This window comes from Tasmannia lanceolata, unplaced genomic scaffold (genome assembly GCF_043159265.1).
Source record: "Tasmannia lanceolata isolate RefF3 unplaced genomic scaffold, GAP_Taslan_0.1 ptg000024l, whole genome shotgun sequence".
Classification (NCBI taxonomy): domain Eukaryota; kingdom Viridiplantae; phylum Streptophyta; class Magnoliopsida; order Canellales; family Winteraceae; genus Tasmannia; species Tasmannia lanceolata.
The window spans coordinates 17243524-17264828 of NW_027518701.1; the positions used below are offsets into that span (position 1 = coordinate 17243524).

The following is a 21305-nucleotide window of genomic DNA, read 5'->3' on the forward strand; positions in this document are numbered from 1 at the left end:
TATCCGAGGCAACATTGTATCTAAGGTGACTTTATATTCGAGGCAACATTGTACCCGAAGGCGACATAGTATCCGTAGAGACCTTGTCTCCGAAAGCAAAATAATATCCGAGGCGATATTATATCTGAAGCCAACATAGTATTCGAATTGACATTATAGCCGAACTCAACATAGTATCCGAGGCTACATTGTATCCAAGGCGACTTTATATTTGAGGAAACCTTGTATCCGAGGCGACATTATATTCGAAGGCAATATAGTATCCGAAGCGACATTGTAGCCGAAGGAAACATAATACCCGAGGCGGCTTTATATCCGAGGCAACATTGTATCCGACGCGACATTGTATACAAAGGCGACATAGTAACCAAACTGACCTGGTATCCGAAAGAAAATAGTATCTGAGGCTAGATTGTATACGAAGCGACATTATATCTGAAGGTAACATAGTATCCGATCCAACATTATAGCAGAAGGGCAGCATTGTATCCGATGTGACTTTATATCCGAGGAGATATTGTATCTGAATGCGACATAGTATCCGAACCGACCTTGTATCGGAAAGCAAAATAGTATCTGAGGCTACATTGTACCCGAGGGGACATTATATCCGAAGGCAACGTAATATCCGAAGCGACTTTGTAGCCGAATGCAACATAGTATCCGAGGCTACATTGTATCTGAGGCGACTTTATAACCGAGGCAACATTATATCTAAGGTGGCATTGTATCCAAAGGCGACATTGTATCCAAAGTAACCTTCTATCCGATAGAAAATAGTATCTGTGGCTACATTTTGTCTGAGGCGACATTATATAAGAAGGCAACATAGTATCCGAAGTGACAATGTAGCTGAAGGCAACATAGTACCCGAAGCAACTTTATATCCGAGGATAGATTGTATCCGTAGGCGACATAGTATCTGAAGCAACCTTGTATCTGAAAGAAATAGTATCCGAGGCTACATTGTGTCCGAGGTGACATTATATCCGATGGCAACATAGTATCCGATGCGACATTGTAGCCGAAGGCAACATCATATCCGAGGCAACAGTGTATCCGATGCGACATTATATTTGAAGGTAACATAGTATCTGAAGCAACATTGTAGCCAAAGGCAACATACTATCCAAAGCTAGATTGTATTCGAGGCGACTTTATATCCGAGGCAACATTGTATCCGAGGCGACATAGTATCCAAAGCGACTTTGTATCTGAAAGAAAATAGTATTCCTATATTGTATCAGAGGCGACATTTTATTCGAAGGCAACATAGTTTCCGAAAGGACATTGTAGCCGAAGGCAACATAATATGTGATGCTACATTGTATCTGAGGCGACTTTATAACTGAGGCAACATTATATCCAAGGCGACATTGTATCCGAAGCGACCTTTTATCCGAAATAAAATAGTATCCGAGGCTACATTGTATCTAAGGCGACATTATATCCGAAGCCAAGAGAGTATCCGAAGCGACATTGTAGCCTAAGGCAACATATTATCCGAGACTATATTGTATCCGAGGCGATTTTATAACCAAGGCAACATTATATCCAAGGCGACATTGTATCCAAAGCGACCTTCTATCCAAAAGAAAATAGAATCCGAGGCTACATTGTATCGGAGGCAACATTATATCCGAAGGTGATATAGTATCCGAAGCGACATTGTAGCCGAAGGCAACATAGTAACCGAGGCTACATTGTATCTGAGGCGACTTTATATCTGAGGCAACATTGTATCCAATGCGACATTGTATGCGACGACGACAGAGTATCCGAAGCTAACTACTACCCGAAAGCAAAATAGTATCTGAAGACAACATAGTATCTGAAGTGACATTGTAGCCGAAGGGCTACATTGTATTCGGTGCGACATTGTATCCGAAGGTGACAAAGTATCAGCAGCGACCTTATATCCGAAAGCAAAATAGTTACGAGACTACATTGTATCCGAGGCAACATTATATCCGAAGGCAACATAGTATATGAAGCTACATTGTACCCGGAAGGAGCATAGTACCCGAGGCTACATTGTACCCAAGGCGACATTGTATCCGATGGCGACATTGTATCCGATGGCGACATTGTATCCGAAGCGAATTTGTATCCGATAGCAAAATAGTTTCCGAGGCTACATTGTATCCGAGGTGACATTATATCCAAAGGCAACGTAGTATCTGAAGCGACATTGTAGCCGAAGGGCAATATTGTTTCCGAGGGGCTTTATATTCGAGGTAACATTTTATCCAAGGCGACATTGAATCCGAAGGCAACATAGTATCCGAAGCGACCTTGTATCCGAAGGCGACATTGTATCCGTTGCGACATTATATCTAAAGGCAACATAGTATTCGAAGCGACATTGTAGCCGAAGGCAACATAGTATCCGAAGCTACATTGTATCTGAGGCAACTTTATATCCGAGGCGACATTGTATCCGATGGCGACATTTTTTTTTTTTTTTTTTTTTAAATGACATTGGCAACCTACATTTCCTCTCTTTCTGACATTGGCAACCTTTCTTAACGAATTCAATGGGATTACTTGTATGCCTTAGTCTGTCTTTCTAACCAAGGCCAACCTGAAGTTCTGAGAACCTATAGCCTTCAAGACATTCAAGAGACAATATAGCAAGGCAAAAGTGTCCAGGGGAGGAGTCTAGACAAAAAACTTCTCGAGTCAAGACTAATGGGTCCAAGGGAAACCATCAGCTTAAACAAGAACCATGTACAAGTTCCCCCAACTGTCAGAAGCTACCACTGAAATTAAACCATACGCAAATCATTGAGCTTCGTACTTCCATCTTCCAGACTACTTCTATCCACTTATCTAAACAGACTTAATTGACCTGGAATTATATACTATCCTTCGAACGCTGATTTTCCTTTACTGAGAGTATCTCTGTACTTTTTGAGTGGCCCCCATTAATTTTGTGATTCTGTTATTGGCTCGGCCTCTGTGATTGTCCCTGCTGTCTCATTCGCTCCTCAAGATTATATGGATTGGTACATTTCTCGTCTTTTTCCTAGATTCTCATGGTAGGACATCCCCAATAAATCGCCCATAGCTAGGAACTTATTAAAACCTACCACTTCTAGGTTCTCAGGCACATCCTCGTCATTTGGTATCAGGATTCCTTTTCCTTTGTGTCACCTATCCAATTCATCAGATTGAGCGACCTAGTATCCGAAAGCAAACTAGTATCTGAGGCGACATTATATCCGAAGGCAACATAGTATCTGAAGCGCCATTGTAGCAGAATGCAACGTAGTATCCAAGGCTACAATGTATCCAAGGCGACTTTATATTTCTAGGCAATATTGTATCCGAGGCGACATTGTATCCAAAGCGACATTGTAGCTGAAGGACAACATTTTTGGGGCACAACCTATTTATGTAGTGTTCCATCACATGGACGGTTTGGATCAACCTATGATGTGGTCCGAACAGTTCTTTGTCGGCCCGTGCATCGCCCGGGGTTTTTTACTAGTATATATATATATATATATATATATATATATATATATATATATATATATATATATATATATATATAGAGGAAAATGATTGTGAGCTTGAAGCTCATATAGCTTATATGAGTTTGAGGGCCCAAACACATGTTGGCTCATATTGTTAGGATGGGCCAAAGCATTCATTTGAAAGGCCCTTACATAGATAGGGTGTGTACAAAAAATCAGCTCCATAGGATCATCCTAACCCATCCAAAAGTGGAGGGCAAAATGGACAGACACCGTTGGCCACAAATTTGCCCATTTTTACCCTCTGCTTTTGGAGGGGTTAGGATGATCCAATGGAGCTGATTTTTGGTACACCCTATCTATGATGGGGCCTTGCAAATCGGTTTGGATCACCACAAAAAATGTGGGACCAAGTGTTTGGGCCCTCAAGCTCATATAAGCTATATGAGCTTCAAGCTTACAATCATTTTCCTCATATAAATATATATATATATATATATATATATATATATATATATATATATATATGTGTGAGGAAACTGTTGGTGAGCTTAAGCTCACCAAACTTATGGTGAGCTAGCTTGCCCAATCACATGGGGGCCCACTTTGTTAGGATGATCCAAACCATTCATTTGAAAGTCCCTTACATAGATGGGGGGTGTACCAAAAATCAGCTCCATAGGATCATCCTAACCCTTGGACAAAAATGGACAGACACAAATCTGCCCCATTTTGTGTCCACATTCACTGCATATGTCACAACCAAAGTGGTCCACATTCACTGCATATGCCACAATTCACCTAGTGGCCAGCCGCGCTACTATTGTCAACGAATATTTGCAAAAGAAACAATATGCATATACAATATGGAGAGAGAGAGAGAGAGAGAGAGAGAGAGAGAGAGAGAGAGAGAGAGAGAGACCTGTGACATGTGACACGGTAAGCAGCACTCTCCATCAACATCGTCATTTGCTAATTCATAGTCGTAATGCTTTTTAATGTATTCCCAACGCACCCAGAGTAATGGTCAAGAGTGAAAAGAAAACAGAAATATAACAAAGGTTAATTTTCAAGGGAACTGGCAGAGTAAATGCAAAAGTAGTAAATGACACGTAGAGATTACTAAAAAAATATCAGTATAATAAATAAGAGAATTAATTCCACAAATAAATAAAAACTATTGTAGTCCAACATGTAATGCAATTACCAACTGCTTATGGATGAGTTCACTGTTTCAGTTTTTACAGCCAACAAAGAATAGTTCACTTTCTGTAGCAGAATATCTACGAAGAAAAAACAATCAGAGACATAAGATAAAAGCAGTAATGTAAATATTGAAAGAGAAAAAGAAAAGGCTGATTCCAAAGCCGATCAAGTGGCGTTACCTTGATTACTTTGCCAATGAGATCGATTGGGAAAAGAAAGAAATATACCCTTTCAGATATTTCTATCAAGGCTTGGATAAGAGATCAAACCAATTCAGTGACGAAATTTTAAAAATACTTTTCCTTTCCAAAATTTTCAGAAAATTCCCGCAATCCAAACTAAATAAAATATATGACAAACACAAATGAACCCTTTAAGTTTCAAAGACTCAAAGCATGATTTTTTGGAGATTTTATAAAAGACCCACATCCTATGACGAATTCTTAAGCCAGTCTACTATTTGTCACTTACCCCTACTATGAGCCAACACACCCTCTTTTTCACATGTCTAGATCTCCGTCTCTCTAGGAACCCTTCTCCCCCACCCTAAGAATCTCAGCCCCCTCCATGCATTAACTACGATAGCATTTTGTATGTTCAGAGGGCAATGTCCCTCTAGAGATTCCCCCCCCCTCCCCTCGCCCGGTCTCTAATGAGCTTCTACCCTCCTCTAGGGGTCCCATAGAAGCCTAGAGAAATAAATACACATGATAGAAGAAACAAAAATTCATGCATCCCATAGACCAAGAAAACATCCACAAATCATTCGTATAATGAAAACAAGCACCCTAACTACTAAACAATAACTATGGAACTATCTAACATGTATAAAAAAATAAAAAGAAAATCTACTCACGGGGGACAATTTTAGAATGCTAATCACAATAAAAAGCAATGGTTATTTTCAAGCTAGAAATTCCGTAACAAGACTGCCAAACAAGATCCATCAGTTTTGGCAGTCAAATCAACTTCGATGATTCATGCAACATTTAATGTGAAAACTGATACAAAGTTGCGTCCATCTGTTTATGCATTTTTCAAGCAAGAAATTCCTTAACAGGACTACCAAAACAGATCCATCTGTTTATGAATTTTTCAAATTGGACAAACATAGTCCATATCATGAAAGGGGATGATGGGGCAGACATATTATACCTAGAATGAACCAAGACCCAGCCGTGTGTCACAACCAAATGTGGTCCCATTCACCGCACGTGCCACAATTCACCTAGTCGCCAGGAGCGCTATTGTTATTAGCAAAGATTTGCAAAAGAAAGAATATGCATATACAATATGGAGAGAGAGAGAGAGAGAGAGAGAGAGAGAGAGTTCAGACCTGTGACACTGTAAGCAGAACTCTCCATCAACATCTTCCTTTGCTAATTCATATTCCGAGAGATACTTCTCATAATGCCTTTTTAATGTCATTCCAAACGCCCCTGGAGAACTGGTGAAGATTGAAAAGAACACAAAAACATAACAAAAGTCAATTTGGGAACTGACAGAGTAAACGGAAAAATAGTAAATGAAGCATAGAGATCATTGAAAAAATATAAGTACATTAAATAAGACTTAATTCCGCAAAGAAAAAAAAAATTATTTTAGTCCAAAATGTAATGCCATTACCAACAACTTCTAGATGACTCACCATTTCAGTTTTTGCGTATAACAAAGAAAAGTTCGCTTCTGCAAAGTATCAACAAAGAAAAATCAAATAATCAAATACATCGCAATCGAATAATCAAAGAGATGGCACACAAGCATTAATATAGTTATATTGGAAGAAGAAAGAAGGCTGATTCCGGAGCTGATCAAGTATCATTACCACACCTTTTTTGCGAATGAGATCGATTGTGGGAAAAAAAAATATCCTTTCGGATATTTCTATAAAGGCATGGAGATAAAACCAATTCAATGACGAAATTCATTACATAGAAAAATGACTGATTTTTCATGTTTGGGTGGATCTCATAGCACCTTCAGGAAATCACTTCACTCTACCAAACAAATGAAACTGACAAACATAACTAATTCTCATTTGTATCAAGCTGAGATCCAAGGAGAAATGCATCAAAACTATAATTGCTAAAAAAAAGAAAAAAGATTAGTTGAGGTTGTTTCCTAATAGCCATGACAATGTGTGCTGAATCAGGAAATAATTTCGAAAGGAAGTGGAGTTTCCAAGTTGCACGGGATTCCTATTTCTGTAAAAGCAGATATGGGGTAAGAGATGCATGTGGGTTGATGGGTTTAGATGTGAATTAATATAGAATATTTCCATCTTTGCTAAAGGACCAGTTGATTCAACAAATAAAAAACAGTGCCTTCCAGAATGACAAAGATACCCCCTTCTGGAAAGGACAAATGTAAACAGTTAAGAGGCTGTCGGAGAACATGTTGTAACTTGACTGTACTTCAGCCATTTGAAGGAGCAATTCGATCAGATTATGGCACAGTTTTGGTTTTGTTGGACTACATTCAGGAGATTTTCTATCAAGCACTCGACAAAGTTTCAAACATGACCCAGGCCAAGTGTGACTTTTAATGTAATCAACATAATAAATTGGGTATAACACATACATAGGCATTCAAGGGTTATATGAATATATTATCTAGATCAAGGTTCTGAAAATCAGAATCGAATCGTAACAGGCTTCGAATCGAATCGAATCGTAAATAGTAAGATTTATTCTGATTTACATATAAAAAAGAGAAAATATATTAAAAATATAAAAAGTTAAAAAAACAGAATAAAATGAGCAATTATCTATTTTCCATTTAAAACCATAAAATTAAATTAAATATAAGGATGAGAAGGGCTTTATAGGTTATAAGTTGGTACAACGTCGGAAGGACGAGGAGGAGAAGAATGAAAGAAGAGAAGAAAACGAAGAAAGGAGGAGAATAATAGAGTTACGGCTTTCTTTAGTTGTGTTTAGGTTATAAGTGGGGGCGAGAGGTATATATACGATGTATAAGGGGTTTAATCACAAAGGGTCGACCACAGGAAAATAAGCAAAAAATCTCGTAAAAAGAAAAGTAAAAATCATGTAATTTTTACACAAGTGCGACTTTTACAGAAAACAAGTCTTCCTTCCGAATTGAATCGTTTTACCCACGATTCGATGGGATTCAAATCGTGAGTCATACGATTTTAACATTGGTTATACATAAATGATGCCATGTGCTCAATGTGCAACAACAAAACTCAGAACCAGAGACAGATTTGAAAACCAAAGAGAGACTGACATTCATTGGTAATCACCAAAAACAAAAGTGTGAAGAATATAAATCCGTTTAAACTCATGTCGGCATGCATAGATATAAATAAATGCAAAAGCAAGTACAGACCATGTTTGATTTCACTAATCCACATAGGGAGAGCAGACTGGCCACTTTGTGTGTGCCCTTTAGTAATTGTGGTTAGATGAAATGTAATTGGGCACTTGTAGGAGAAAGAAAAATACTAAGGCATCCTTGATCTTAAAATCATAAGAATGGATCGAAAGATAACCGAGGAACTTTTTTCATAGATGGTAAGTAGTTAAACAAATGCCAAATAGCTTGTTCATTGCACCCTTATGTGCAATGAACAAGTTATGATCTTCACACTTTCACCGAATAGAATAGAGCTCACATCAGTTCGGATCTTAACACCACCCATCATTAGGCACCACCCTGCAGAAGGTGGAGTAAGAATGGGAGGCCACCATCCAGCAAGGAGTGTAAAACTTTTAACTACAATAACCTCTCCTGCCCCAAAAACAATAAAACAGAGAAAAAACAGAGGAAAGAGTGGAGGCCTATTCAGTAAAAGGAGATTCCGAAGGAGACAGATCAGGAAACTGTTGCTGAAGAGGTGGTTGAGACACGAGACCTGAAAAATCAAGAAATACAAAATGAAGCAGAAGAAGTTGAGTCTCTTTGCGATCAACAGGGGGAACCTTCAAGTATCCTCCAAACCCAAAACCCATATGCTATCCTTACTGAGGTAGAAGAAAATGAAGAATAGCTAAACAGCACGTTGAGTAAGCTGGAACAGAAAACAAACCTGTTCAAAAGGGGGACAAGGAAACCGAGCTCAGTAAAAGCGAAAAAATAGCTCAGATGATTGCGGAGGAGGACCAACACTTAGTTGATGATGATGAACTTCGGGATCTAGAATGCTAGGAGCCTCTGCTTGGCATTAAGGAGACAGGAAATCTAGTCTCTAATCAACAAGAAATGTGCCCCATTACCCATCAAAAAAAAAAAAAAAAATGTGCCCCATTCTTATGTTTACTAGAAACAAAAGCTAGCAAAGAATTAATGGAGCATTATTCTTCTGATAATTGTGAACGTTTGAGTACCTATGGAAATTACTCTCATACCACCAAAGGAAGGATCTGGGTGATTTGGGATCCTAAAATCATTCAAATTTCTATTCGAAAAGATTCTAGACAATTTGTTCATGCCGAGATTACTTGGACCCAAATAAAGGTAAGCTTCTTGCTTACTGCTGTATATGCTTCTAACAGTGGGAGTGAACGAAGAGATTTATGGGAGGATATTTGTAACCTCGCATCCGCCATCAACAGGCCGTGGATTGTTGCTGGTGACTTCAACACTACCAGATTCCCGGATCAGAGGATGGGAGGCCCTGATCGTGTTTATAGGGAATTGGAGGAATTCAATGATTGTATTGAAGCATGTGCTCTGAAGGACCTCAAAACCATTGGCCAAGTTCTATCCTGGGATAATAACTCTCAGGATGATATTAGATTGAGACATATGGTCAGAGCTTTGATAAATGATGACTGGCTTATGCAATTTCCCCATTCAATGGCCATGTACAAGCATCGAGGAACTTCATCGAGGAACTTCTGACCATGCCCTCATAATTCAACTTATGGAGAATCAGAAGACCAACAAAAAGACTTTCAAATTCTTCTCCAGTGGCTCCAGGATACTTCTGTTTATGAGGTGGTTGAGAAATCATGGGGGATCCAAGATAGAGGAAATCCTATGTACAGAGTAGTCCAGAAACTCAATGAAGTGAAACGAGAACTGAAAGTTTGGAACCAAAACGTGTTTGGGAGAATTGACAGGAAAGTGCCAATTCTGCTTCAAAAGCTCCACAAGGTCCAAGATATGATTGCTTTAAATCGGCTGATAAAAATCTTACACATCTGGAGGGCAAAGCAAGGGAAGAATGCATGCAAGCTGCCAGCCAGAATGGAAGAACCAATGAATCACCAAAACTCTCGAGTTCAATGGCTAAACTTGGCGGATTCAAATTCCAGTTTTTTCCATGTTGCAATGAACCATCACTGCAATCAAAATAGCATTATGGGCATCACCAAACACAATGGAGACATTACAACTGATGCTGAGATCATTGAGGTCACCTTCCTAAACTAATTCAAAGGGCTTTTAAATAATGGAAAAAGAGTTGATCATAACTCTATTCCAGAGCCTAACAGGAGACTAACTACCACTGAAGCTGAAAATCTCACCCGCCCAGTCTCCCCAGATGAAATTGAAGTAGTGGTAAAAGCCTTGGATGGGAATAAAGCTCCGGGACCCAATGGTTTTAATGGTGATTTTTACCAGCACTTTTGGTACTTGATAGGAGGAGATGTAACTAAGGGTGTCCAATATTTCTTCAACAAAGGAACTCTTCTTCCGGAGGTGAATACTACCAACATTGCTCTCATCCCCAAGGGCCTGGATGCAGCAGCCCCCGATACATATCGGCCTATTTTCTTCTGCAACCTGCTCTACAAGATTATCGTTAAGATCATGACTAATAGGCTCAGCACTGTGATGGACCGCATCATTGGACCTTTCCAGTCTGCCTTTATAAAGGGAAGGTTAATCCAAGACAATATTCTCTTGACTTAGGACTTACTCCACAACTTCCATAGGAAGGGTGCCAAGCAAGCAATGTGCATCAAGATTGACCTCAGAAAGGCTTACGATAATGTAGCTCATGAAGCCCTCCCCAGTTTTATGGCCAAACAGGGGTTCAATGATACATGGAGGAGATGGATTCAGCAATGCAATCGCACCCCAACTTTCTCTATTATTATCAATAGTAGCCCAAAGGGGTTCTTCAAACAACTAATGGCCTGAGACAAGGGGCCCCGATCTCCCCCCTTCTGTTTTGTATCACCATGGAAATGATGTCGGCCATTTTTCAAGAAGCCAGTAGGAAGAACCTCATTTCTACTCCCTTTGTTAAACGCCCCATCTTTGTATCTCACTTGTTCTTTGCATATGATGTCATGCTCTTTGCCAATGCCACCCCAGAAAATGCTCTCCAAATCGGAAAATCTCTCAACAAATTTAGAGAATGCTCTGGCATGGAGGCGAATGTGAAGAAATCTGAGATCCTATTTGCTAACAGCAGATGCCAGGAAAAAAATGATCTGCAAAATCATTGGAATGAAGGAGCCCTCCCATTAAAATATATTGGCCTCCCGTTAACTTCCACCAGATTGTCTTCTGCTATGTGCAAACCTCTTGTAGCCAAAGTAAGGAGCTGAATTGCTACCTGGTCGAACAGGCACCTCTCTAGAGCTTGTAGGTTGGAGCTGGTAAGAGCAGTCCTGAACAGTTTCCATATAGTCCATGGCTTTCTCACTTCCCTGTTGTACTCTCAAGGAAATAGTCACCATTCCGAGAAATTTTGTTTGGTGTGGCCCTCTCTAACCTGAAGGTATCACCCAGTGGCCTGGAGCACAATTTGCAGACCAAAGGACGGAGGAGGAGTTCGCATTCGAAAGCCCCATAACATTAACCAGGCTGCCCAGCTGAATTGTGTCTGGCGGATCCTCAATGCAAGAGGAAAGAATTATTGGGAGGCAAATGTTCCTCGAAACATGTCCTGAGGAGCTAGAGGCATCTTTCGGGGGAGGGAAATTGCCAAAGGAAATGTCTGCTACATCTTGGGCAATGGGGAGGGGATTGATTTTTGGAAACAATCTTGGCATCCTGATGGACCAATCTGCTCCCAAACATCCATAGGATCTGTGATAATCTCAATTCCGGCAAATGCTGAGGTTAGAAACCTTTGGGCAAATGGTGATTGGGCTGAAATCTTCAATCATCCATGGCTATCTGAAGTAAAAAACATTCTATTCTCTTCTCTTACCATAGCTGGAGGGCCTGATATCCCGGTGTGGAAACCATGTCCAGAGTCTCCAGACTTAGGATTCACAATGAAATCAGCATGGCAATAAATCAGAAGCAAACACCCAAAAGTTTTGCGGCATTCCTATGTATGGTTTAAGGGACACATCCCGAAGCACGGATTCACTTCATGGCAGGCTCTAAACTATAAACTTGAGACAGGCTCTCCTTGCTTGGTGCATCCAGAAACATAGGCTGCCTCCTATGCAATTCGGAGAGGGAATCCCCGGATCATCCCTTCTTCTCATTCTCTTTCTCTTCATGGATTTGGAGGTCGATACTGTGGAGATTCAGATTCCAGAGAAAGCCAAAGCCAACTCTAAGAGAGAGGAGGAATGGATTCGGCAAAATCTTGTTGGGACTGGACAAACTGCAACAGCTATTCGTCTTGCATTCTGTGCTTCCATATCCCACATATGGCTTCAGCACAATGGGAGGCTGCATGGAAATACCCACAACCACAAACAACATATCCTGAGAAATATCCTGGTGCTGGTTCCAATGAGATGCATCCATCTTCGTCTCCAAGAGGCACCAACAATAGAAATAAACGGGTTGGCTGCAATCTTGGCCTTCAGGCCCCAACACTCCCAACAGGGGATGCAAATGGATCAGACTGGATCCAGAACCGGAATGGACCAAGATCAACACTGATGCCTCTCTCTCTGAGACATCAACGGCTATTGGAGGACTGTTGTGCAGCCCACAAGGGTAAATCATTGCCCGTTTTTCTCAATGGAAACCCCAGGAAGCTTCCATTCATGAGCTTGAGATTGATGCTTTCCTGAAGGTGATCTCCCTTGCAAAGGAAAAAAACAGAATGAAAGAGTGAATTGAATCTGATTCCTTGGTAGTTGTTAAAGTTCTTGAAGGTGAGTACAATTGCCCTTGAAAAAAGAAACCGACAAAGGAGAAAATCATGGACCTTCTAAGCTCGTTTAATGATTAGAAAATCACTCATAGCTGGTGGGAAGCTAATAGTGTGGCAGATTTTTTGTCCAAAACTGAATGCCCCTACAAAGGGGAGGATATCTCTTTGATATATATATATATATATATATATATATATACTAGTAAAATACCCCGTGCGATGCACGGGACGATAAAGAAAATGTAAATGATTAATTAAAAAGATGTTCTAAAACTGTTCATATATGGATAGAAAAGAAACATCAAAAAATTGGAAGGCAATAAAAGAAACAGAACCCATTTCCATGATCCCGTGTTATACTAAAAGTGAAAAACCAATAGAATCATAAAAAAAATGAAGGTAAAAGTGCAAACACAATGGAATAAAAAAAATCCAATCCGGTATATAAGAATAGAATAAATCAAAAAGATCAGAACACATGATATTCAGTTTGGCGGAATATTATAATCCAACTATTTGTGAGAATGGATATATCAATTCCATTCAACTATAGTTTACGACATTATGCTCATCAAGTTTTTAAATTTTAGTATTGAATAAGACATCAGTGGAAGTGTCATGGTGTGAAAGTGATAACCTAAGCTGAACTTTTTGTATACCTTAACACAGCAGATCAACAATTGCCAGTGCAATCTTTATTTAATTTTCATAATATCAACAAACACAAAGTAAATGAATAAAAGAGTTATTTAAATTCTGAAGGGAGCAAAAAACAAAAGTAAGTTTTCTTTATTTAATTTTCATTATATCGACAAACACAAAGTAAATGAATAAAAGAGTTATTTAAATTTTGAAGGGAGCAAAAAACGAAAGTAAGTTGGTGTTTTTGTATAGTTGGAACTCGCTAAATACAGAAGACAAACAATTGCCAGTGCATGCTTGCTTTAGTTCATTTCCATCAACCTATTGACAAAGACAAAGCAAATGATTAAAAGAGTTACTCCAATCTAGAACGGAAGTAACATGAATGGATAAATCCCTACACTAAGGCCCTGTTTGAATTTCAACAAAACCACCAGTGGCAGTTTTTTTCATTGCTCAATGATCTATGAGATAAAAATGGAATAGATAAATGAGATTGGAAGCCAAAAAAAAAAAAATAGATAAACTCTAACAACATCTCTATTGAACAAATTCAATAATTGACACTGCCGTTAAAATAAAGAGAATGTGTGAGGATATCCCTCTTTGAAACCTTCGGGGCAAAAAGGCTTCCAGATATCTAATCCATCATTCTATTTTTTAACTGCAAGCAAAGGAAAATGCAGATCAATAAAGTTAGAAATGAAGGGTGTAGAAATATTTGGAAGTTCAAAGAACCCAAATGGAAACCTTTTCGGCGATCTTGCAATGCTTCTTCTCTAGATAATTTCTCCCCTGCATATGAAAACAAAGAGTTTAGTACCTTCAACCTTGAACATCCTGGCAACGAAAATACTTCAATTTATAAAGTCTTCAAGAAGACATGTTTCTTTACAATGCATATAGGGGGCCTGCTAGACTCCATAAATGATCAGAGTGCTCATGATTTCGATATTGGTACTTGCCAGCCGAGACATAAGGAATGGATATCGTACTTGAGAATCGCTCGATTCAAACCATCTGTGTCGTTGAAGATGTTTACAAAAGAGAAATGAGGCCAAAACTATACAAATTAATTCAAATCCCGCTACAAAGAAAACCTACAAAGAAAAAAAATGCAAGGAAGACATATAAATGCATTCTGATTGGGAGGTGATGCCCCGGCATAATTCACATCCTACATAAATAGAAACAGAAGCCACACCTAACAAAAAAATCAATAAATCCTAGAATAGAAGCATGAAAAAGAAAATATTTCTTTGTGGCTTTTCATCAAACATAAGGCACTATCTTAGGCCCTGTTCGTTTTGCATTTTGAGAAGAAAACCCTAACAAAATATTGGGGAAGAAGAAACATAGCTACTAACAGGAAACTAAGGAACCAGTGTTGAACCCGACTAGTCATGAACAACCCACCTGGAATCCCTTCATCATCTCCCCATAAAGAACCAAAATAACATAAATGGAAAAAAGATAAATACTGGCATCCAAAGATAACAAAAAAAACCAGCAAGAACCAAACAATATAAACAATTTTCTTCGTGGCATTTCATCGAACATAAGGCACTATCCAGAAAACACCGAAGTAAAATGACGATAAAAATCAGTGGGAAGTAACCCACCACGACAGCCCTAAAATAGTTTCCGAAAAATGAGCAAGAATCCCAAGAACCGATACACAGAATAATGAGCAATAATTTAGAAGGCCTTACAACAATGCATAATTTCGTAACCCTTATAGTGAAACTACCTAAAACTTGTAAATAAATGAAAGAAGTCTCCATGTCAATGAGAGGATAAGCTATGATTTCCTTAATAAGTGACCTGCATTCATCTCTTTATAATTTATATTTTCTAGCGTCATGATGTGCATTGAATCAGATAATCTTACGGCGAAACTATCCTAAAACCTGTAAATAAATGAAAAAAAAAAATCTCTAATTCAACTACTTCAGAGCTGCACCACCTTATAGAAACCTCAAACAAAGATACTTAAAAGAAAGAGGGTTACAACATGAAGATTGAGATTTTTACGCTTTAGGCAAGAACCCTAATCTCATATGCAATCGTATATATCCGTTTCATTGACCGATTAGAGTCTCAAGTTCGAAATTCATGAACAAACAACCTATAATTCCACCATTAGAATACAGAATCGTTCAAAAGTGAACATATAACTCAAAATGAAAATAAGAAGAAAAATGCTGGGTTTTGATCAACTCATAATATCTCATTATAATGTGGAAATCCCAATAAATAAGCCCAACATATAAAAGAAATTAAAGCATAAAAGCAAATGAAAATACCTCTCCCAAGCAGTCATAGAAATACCCATAGTTTCAACCAAAAAAGTCAATCTATCTTTAGATCCAGAGCCGTTGAAAGTATGTAGTAGAAAGGGGATAAATGATTGATTCTCAAATTCCCTGGAATTCAAAGGTTTAGAGGAAACCCATTAGAATCTTAAATTAAGGGGAAACCCAAACCCGTAATTCAAGGGTTTCAAAAGACCCCATTAGAATCTCATTGAAGGGAAACCCTAACCTGAAATTCAAAAAAGGTTTAAAAAAAAACATTAGAATCTCAATGGGAGGGAACCCTAACCTAGAACAACAAAGACAGATGAAGGGCGGGTTCGAGAGACAGGATGAGAGAGAAAGAGAAAGGTAGAGTGTCGCATCTCGCATCTCGCATCTCGGGCGAGAGAGAGAGAGAGAGAGAGTGAGGCACGCGTCAGTGTGTCACTAAAAAAAGAAATACCTAGAAACGTGTCTTCTATAAGATCGAGCAGGAGAAAAAATCTCCTAAATATCTCTGACAAAGAGCTGTGTAAATTAGGGAGGGACCATCTTACCCCTGCAAAATATACTTAGATATAGCAGGTAAGGGCTAAAAGGCTAACACGGTTGAACTACAACGTGTTAAATCCACAGATGTTTCCAATAATTCCAAAAACTCCTCTCCCTTTCTATTCTGCTAGATAGATAGATATACAGAAGGAGAAAGTTAGGAATGGCAAAAATTGTTAATATTAATACTGACATGTAATTCTCACAAAAAAAGAAAAGAAATCCCTTTTTCTGTAGCTATATATATATATATATATATATATATATATATATATATATATATATATATGAGGAAAAGGATTGTACGCTCGAGTGTACCAACCTTATGGTACGCTCGAGTGCCCAATCACATGTGGTCCCACATTTTTAGGATGATCTAAAGCATTCATTTGAAAGGCCCTTAAATAGATGGGGTGTGTACCAAAAATCAGCTCCATAGGATCATCCTAACCCATCCATTTGGGGAGGTCAAAATGGACAGACACTGTTTGTCCACAAATCTGCCCATTTTTTCCCGGGATTAGGATGATTCAATGGAGCTGATTTTTGGTACACACCCTATCTATGATAGGGCCTTGCAAATGAATGCTTTGGATCACCACAAAAAAATGTGGGACCCATGTGATTGGGCACTCGAGCGTACCATAAGGTTGGTACGCTCGAGCTTACAATCCTTTTCCTCTCTCTCTCTCTCTCTCTCTCTCTCTCTCTATATATATATATATATATATATATATATATGTATATATATAATATATTAAAAAATATGGTTGTCACCATCAATTATATTACATCAATTTCACTTAGAGAGGTGGGTCCACATTAGACGCCACTCTCTCTCCCACCCTTAGTTTTCTTTCCTTTTTTCATTTTTTTTCTAATGGATCCGGGTGTTGTGTGTGTGTGTGTGAGATTTGCTAGGCAATGTAAGGGAAAGCCATTTCGCAGCTCATTTTTTAGCCTTTTGTCATATTCGTTTAATTCATCTGAGGTGGGTATTCTCTCATGCAAAAGTGAGTGAGCCGCAAAATGGTAAAGTGAGCCACGAAATGCTATTCCGCAAGACTGCCTAGCAAATCCCTATATATACATATAAATATAAACCAAAATGTGGTCCCCACTCTACTGTATTTATGATTTACTGTTTTACAGTACAAGGAGCGGGCGGGTGAACAAAATTATATATATTATATAGGCCACTAATTGGTGCTGCCATGGTTTGATAATTGCACTAACTCAACTTGTCTTTCATTATTAAACTAGCTATCAAAAGGTATTAGAATTTCAAAAAAGCTCCCAGAAGGCAATTAAGAAAGAAAAGAGTAGATGAAGTTGTGCAATCAACAAAACATGGAAATGCCAACATCCGTAGCCTACAGATGTTGGCACTACCATGTTTCCAGAATTGCACTCATTGATTTCGTCTTTTATTATTTAAACAACCGTCAAAGGTTATTGCAGTTCCTATAAAATTCTCCAAAGCCAATTAATGAAAACAATACAAGCCTTGCACAATTATTAGAACATGATGGTAGTGTCAATATCAGCAAACTATGCATAAATGTATTTATATGTATATATATAAGTAAATTAAAATCAACAGGAGAAACTACTAATTCAAATAATGAGGGAGCTCGGTAAAGAAATTGAAAGTCACCTCTCTTTTTTTCAAAGGATGATACATATGTGATGATCCGACAACAGAAAATTGGTTAATATGCCAAACCCCACCTACAATAAATGGAATCCATTATAATTATATGCTACAACAAAATGCAACGTGCGAAGGATATAAAGCAGTTTCTGTTTTTACATCAGAAAGACATTAGCAGTGGTTGTATAATTCTACATAATGGAAGAGGAACATGTGAAAATAATAAAATGTTATAAAAGATACCTTGTGAGATAAAGACTAGTCCAAAAAAAGCTCTTGGGAAAAGTCCCCTCCCCATCCCTTGGATATCGGGAAGTCATCATAACTAGATGTTAAAAAAAGGCTACATGGGAAGGATATTAAGCCGCTTCTATTTTTCAATCAGAAGGGCATTGCAGGCCGTGGTTGATATGTAAATAACCATATAGATGGCATGATTATAATCAAGGTTTAAAATTTCGGTTTCGGTAACCGGTTCGGACCCCACCAAAAACCGAAATTTCAGTCCGAAATTTGGTAATTTGGTTCCAAATTCCGGACCCAAATTTCGAAATTTCGGACTAAAATTCCGAAATTTTGTAACACTTTTTTTTTTTTAATAAATAATGTCATTAAACCGAAATTTCGGACCGAAATTACCGAAATTTAAAGGTCGAAAAAAGGAATTTAGGAAAATACCGGTTTCGGTCCCCACCGGTAACCAAAATTTCGGATTTCGGTCGAAATTTTAAACCATGATTATAATGCAAATTAAGGTGGACCGTCAACTATAGTTTTGATGACACCTAAGCAAATTTAGCTAACCTATCACCTATCAGTTCAAGATGATACAGACAATGAGATGAAGAAGTATAAAAAACCAATTATTCGCCCCTTTTTACTTGGGACAACCCTCTCTAGTGTAAAAGAGTGGATTACTCCGAATTACACTAAAGAACTAATGCAATTTTCACATTTTTAATAAAGGAAGCGGAAAATATTAAAAGATGGTCCAAAAGAAGATCTTGGGAAAAGTCTCTCTCCCACTCTCTAGATATCTGGAAAAGCTTTGAACCTAAACACAATCATAAACAACGCAACTGAAAATGCTCAGCAAACATCTAACAATCATAAAACCACTATAGAGTATTCTCACTCATATTTAACATTGAAAGATGCACATGTAATATGCAAATATAGATACATACATATAAATATGCATAGATACATATAAATACACAATATAGTCAGAAATACAGACAATTCTAACGTAAATATTGAAGTTAAAGGTGTAATTGTAATAGAAACAAATAAATGTAAGATAATAGAATAATATTCTCTTGTAATAGATAGACATAATAGTACTCTCTTTAATATTTTTATATTTAACAATGTTAGATGTACTTGAAATATGCATATATAGTCAGAAAACACATCATGCATATATAAATAGCGAAATGATATAAATAAAAATACATGTAAACATTATGTTCCTCCTCCCATATACGACATTGTAGTTGCTGACTCTAAAAGAGTCCCATATACTCGAATGTAATTCTTTTCGCTTATCAATACATAGGTCGGGATCCGCCTAACCCCAGCTTAACCACACAAAAAAAATGTAAGATACACAGAACAAAACTCTCTTGTAATAAATACACAAAACAATACACCATTTCATATTTAGCAATGTGTAAGAAGAACATGTGATATGCATATATAGATACACACATATAAATGCTGTCGAGAGAGTTGGAGAAAGAATGAATGAGTTAGGGAGATCTCCCCCTTACTCATATAATTATATTAAACCCAAAAATGTACAAGGTCCGTTATGCCCTTAGGCTTATTACATATTCCAACACTCCCCCTCAAGCTGGAATGTAGATATCATATATTCCCAGTTTGTTACATATATCATTCAATTTGGCCCTGTTCAAGGACTTTGTAAACTTATCTGCTAACTGGTCCACTAACCGAGTAAACACAGTGCAAATCTCTCCCTTCTAAATTCTCTGACGAATAAAATAACAATCCATTTCAATGTGCTTGGCGCGCTCATGGAAGACTGGATTGGTAGCAATGTATATTGCAGCTTTATTATCACAGTACAACTGCGATGGAGAGGATGAGTCAAAACCTATCTCAGATAAAAGTGAGCGCAGCCAAATGAGCTCGGTGCTTGTCTGTGCCATTGCTATGTATTCTGCGTTTGCGCTGGACTTAGTTATAACATCTTGCTTCTTGCTTCTCCTTGATATTAGATTACCTCCTACAAATGTACAGTACCCTGTGGTGGATCGCCTATCTGCTGGGGATCCAGCCCAATCTGCATCAGAGAAGCCTTCAATTTTCATATGGCTATGTCTTTTGAACAACAATCCCTATCCTGGAGCTCCCTTCAAGTATTTAAGAATTTGGACTACCGCAGCCCAGTGAGAGGTACGTGAAGAGCTCATATACTGACTGACCACTCCCAAGGCATATGAAATATCTAGCTGTGTGACTGTGAGATATATTAGTTTACAGACTAGCCTTCGGTATCTGTCAGGATCTAACAAATCACCTTCCTCTGGAACCAGCTTCACATTAGGATCCATGGGTGTTGACGCCGGTTTGACCCAAAGATTACCTGTCTCTTCTAACAAATCCAAAACATATTTTCTCTGCGATAAAGACAAGCCTCTGGAAGAACGAGCTACCTCTATCCCCAGAAAGTACCTGAGATGACCCAAATCCTTGGTGGAGAATTCCTTTTGCAGGAAAACTTTTAATTTCTGTATTCCTCGTGAATCACTACCTATGATGATGATGTCATCAATGTATATTATCAACAGAATGCACCCAGCTGAAGAGTGATGACTGAAGACGGAATGATCCACTCCACATTGTTTCATTCCAAAGCGCATGACTGCCTCACTAAACCTTCCAAACCATGCTCGTGGAGATTGTTTGAGGCCATAAAGTGACTTGCGCAGGCGACACACGTAGGAGGACATCTCCCCATGAGCAACATACCCAAGTAGTTGCTCCATATACACCTACACAGTGAGGTCGCCATGAAGAAATGTATTTTTCACGTCCAATTGATGTAGAGGCCAACCATGATTCACGGCGAGAGACAGAAGGACACTGACAGATGGGATCTTTGCAACTGGGCTGAAAGTCTCAATGTAATTTACGCCAAAAGTCTGAGTGTATCCTTTTGCGACCAACCGTGCCTTTAATCGTTCGACAGTACCATCAGGTAGATTTTTAATGGAGAACACCCATCTACATCCAACAGGACGAGCACCAGAGGGTAGTGGTACAAGATCCCATGTCTCATTACTATGAAGAGCTTCCCTTTCCAGATTCATGGCATCACGCCAACCAGGATGTTCAAGTACATCAACTACAGACTGTGGTAAGGACATAGATGACAAAGAAGAGATAAAACTCTGGAAGGC

The 21305-nt window shown here is 38.5% G+C and overlaps 1 long non-coding RNA gene across 1 annotated transcript; it reads right to left on the reverse strand.

Annotated features, from left to right (window-relative positions):
• Positions 1 to 5885: 5885 nt before the first annotated feature.
• On the reverse strand, positions 5886 to 14168 carry LOC143857170 (uncharacterized). Its single transcript, XR_013238496.1, has 5 exons — positions 14125 to 14168; positions 13988 to 14038; positions 6337 to 6374; positions 6025 to 6135; positions 5886 to 5916 (listed from the first exon to the last, which is right to left on the reverse strand). It is a non-coding gene; the product is annotated as an uncharacterized LOC143857170 (long non-coding RNA).
• Positions 14169 to 21305: the final 7137 nt, after the last annotated feature.